Genomic DNA, 3480 nt, shown 5'->3' with positions numbered 1-3480 from the left:
AGTTTCTTTAGTGTTTTTATCATAAATGGGTGCTGTATTTTGTCAAAAGCTTTTTCTTTTTTTCCATCAATAGGGAACTGGTATTTAATTAATTATGGCATATGCATAAGATGGAATACAAAACAGCCATTAAAAAGTATAAGGCAGATCTACCTGTACGTACTGACAAGGAAAGCTCTTCAAGATAAACTGATATGGTATCTGCTTTAAAAAAAAAGTACATTAAGTAAAAACAACAAGGGAGGTTACTGAACAGTATACCAATGGAGACAAGAGTACCTTAGGGTACACTCTAATTTCTTTGTATCCTCCCAAAGAAACTATATACACTGTTTGCTGTGATTATCTTCAGAGAGATAATAAAGGACCGGGAAGGGGGTGGGAGACTTTAAATATATAACATTATTTCAGTAGCAGCTAAACTCGATATAGAACATAAGTTGTTTATTCTTTTCTTTACATTTCTGTTAAAAAATACAGCAATTGTTTTTTTATACACATGTATATACATACATACACACAAAGATGTTAAACGTATTTAAAAAAAACATATTTACACAGACAAAACAATGAAATTCAACACAGGGGCAAGCCTATACTCTTTCCATATCAGATGGTTACTAACTTACTTTACAATAGACAGTACATAGTTAATATCATACAAATGTCTCAAAACACTTAATTAATATTTGTTAAATTCAGAAAGTTTCCATATCACATGGTGATTTAAGATTGTTGGTATAAAATATCAGCGAATACAGGAAGACATTTTGTGTGTTTCATATGAAAAATATTCTTATTATTACATGATCATTGTCCTTGTCCTGCTTCACAGTTTAGGTTTTAGACTCTGGTCTTCAGATTAAGTCACCAAAATAAGCAGTGATTGTCTTTAGTTTATTTTTAAGAAAGTTCTGTAATATTTCCACTTGTCCTTCAGTCCCAGCTAAGGATGACACCTGGTCAATGTCAGCATTTCTTGGAAGAAAATAAACAATATTATTAGTGATCTTCTGGGAAAGTCTGAAAATTTCAAAGCCATCGGGAGACATCATTGTCCTAATGTCAAAGGTCTCTGCAGTGGCATAGTCTGGGCCTCCCCAAGGTGGGCTAAGGAACACAACATCAGCCTTTAAACAAGGAGTCAGTAGCATGAAATCTCCACAGATGAACTCTATCTTATCTGCTATTCCATATACTTCTGCATTATTATGAGCAAGATCAATCTTAACTGGGTCAATATCAATGGCAATCACTCTTTTTTCCTGTTAAGGCAAACTGAATGGTATTTCCTCCAACTCCACAGAATGCATCTACTATAATGTCACTTGTGAAGGATTGACTGACACGGCCAGCAATATGTTCAGCAATCTTCTCAGGTGTAACTGAAAAGGAGCCTTCTCTGTCCAACTTAATCCCATCACCAAAATGGGACAATAGCCCGTATCTCTGGGCCCAATATTTTGCCAGCTCAGGAACAGCAGCTATCTCAGGAGGTAGACCATTTACCTATCTATTCTTGTTTTTACTCTTATTCTTCTTCTTTGTAATTTCAGCTTCAGTTTCTACCTTAGGAGAGTCTGATATTTCTTGAGTAATGTAATCTTGCTTTTCTGGCATAGATGCTACTGAACTGTCTCCTTCATTATTTTCTGTTTCAAGTTCACTGGCTGAAGACACAGTCTGACACTTTTCAGGTTCTAGATTCTCTGGATCATCAGCTTTACTAACAGACATGTCTTGATCCTCTGAATCAGTACTGGTACAAGTATCTTGCACATTATCATGTGAAGATGACTCTTGTAATGCTTCCACATCCACTGGTTCATTAATCCATTTTAGAAATTTTTCTACCTTACTTAGAGCTTTGCTTTTCTTGCAAAATGGTTTTTCTTATTCTTCAGTAAAGAAGATGTGCTTTTTTCATCTTTGTCTGCACATGTCTCAGTACTTTGATTTATGTTTAACATTCTTATCTAAATACCTGACCTTTCGATGGCTAAAATTTGGAATTTCACCGTATTTTTGTCCTGATCCATGCTAGAATCCCAGAAAGGAATCATTGTCATTAAGGTATGTATCTGGGTTTTCATCAATGTCCAGTTCGTGGCTCCTCTTGAGTTTGCTGGATTTATGCTCAGGTGGATCTTCTTCACGCTCATCTCCATTAGTCCCACTGGTGTGCAGCCTGTCATTTCTTGTGTTTGCTCTGAAATATTCCTGTGGTTCCTGGGCTAGTTGATTTGCACTTCTATTCCAAGATAAGTTGCTTTTCTTGGTTCCTCCATCACATGGTTTACTTTGATCAGAAGCAGGACACTCTCTCCCACTAACTTCCCTTAGCTGTCCATCACAACTTACAGAGGAATGTAACTGGCTGTGTTCTACTTCTTCTTAACTCAGAGTTATATTACTAATTCTGTCAAGTATTTTATTATGATCCTTACCACTTGAATCAGAGCTATTTTATCAACTATGATAGGTGAAGATGAAAAAGATATTAAGTCCACTTTCACAATATTTTCATCTTTCTTGTCAATTTCTGTTTTAGATGCAATGGTATTTGTATCACAACTTTGTGGAGCATCAAAAGTCCAACCTTGAGCTTCCCAATACTGAAATTGCTCCAAATAATACCAATAAAGTTCACGGTAATGTTGTTTCCATTTTTCCTTTGTATCAGGAAAGTTCCAAGGTTCAGAAGATAGTATTTGATATGGATGTTTTTCTTGCCAGGTTTGTCATAACAGTTCTCCTCCATATTTATTCCAATACCTTTCCCAATTCTCTGTAATTTCAAATTTTGGAGATAATGTATTTTCAACAGAACATTTTTCTGTTTCAATGTTCCTTTTATTTTTAAGTTCACATGTTCTAGTGTTCTCATACTGTTCAACTGAAGATGGGTCATCTGAAACCAAATGGTCATCTTCTTCATATTCTTTTCTCCAAGACTCTTGCATAATAATTTCATCCAAGTACTTCCTTTGATGTTTCCTCTTCTTCTTTTTTACTTTAACTTGATTTTTGTATTCATAGATATCTCAAAACTCTTATGTGTAGACACTCCACCAAACTGAAGTGGCAATCCCATACTTCGCATGAGTTCGGCCTCAGAATCAAGTTCACTTTCATCTAGGCCTATGTCTTTGCTGTCATGCAATTCTGTAGTGTCATGGGAATCACCATCTTCCTCCTCTTCTGGAATTTCAAATTCCATTTCCAAGTGCTTAGACAAAATCCATGTAATTATTGTTAATATTCTCTCTCTCTCTCTCTCTCTCTCTCTCTCTCTCTCTCTCCTTCTTTTCCTTTTTTATTTTTGGTCTGTCATCTCATCAAGACTGTTTCCCAACACTTCACTGCCATCATCGTTTCTCATATTGCAATTGCCTCCTTATTCGTCATCTCCTGGTTATATCCTTGTTCTTTCCCTTTTTAGAATCTAAGGCCAACCTAAGTGATACTTGACACTTCTCA

At 35.7% G+C, this 3480-nt stretch overlaps 1 pseudogene; it reads right to left on the bottom strand.

Moving 5' to 3' along the window:
- Positions 1–836: 836 nt before the first annotated feature.
- LOC143410454 (trimethylguanosine synthase pseudogene) lies at positions 837–3118 on the bottom strand (annotated as a pseudogene).
- Between the last annotated feature and the right edge of the window lie 362 nt (positions 3119–3480).

Source organism: Callospermophilus lateralis, chromosome 11, assembly GCF_048772815.1.
Source record: "Callospermophilus lateralis isolate mCalLat2 chromosome 11, mCalLat2.hap1, whole genome shotgun sequence".
Taxonomy (NCBI): domain Eukaryota; kingdom Metazoa; phylum Chordata; class Mammalia; order Rodentia; family Sciuridae; genus Callospermophilus; species Callospermophilus lateralis.
This window is presented reverse-complemented; position numbering and strand designations above follow the sequence as displayed.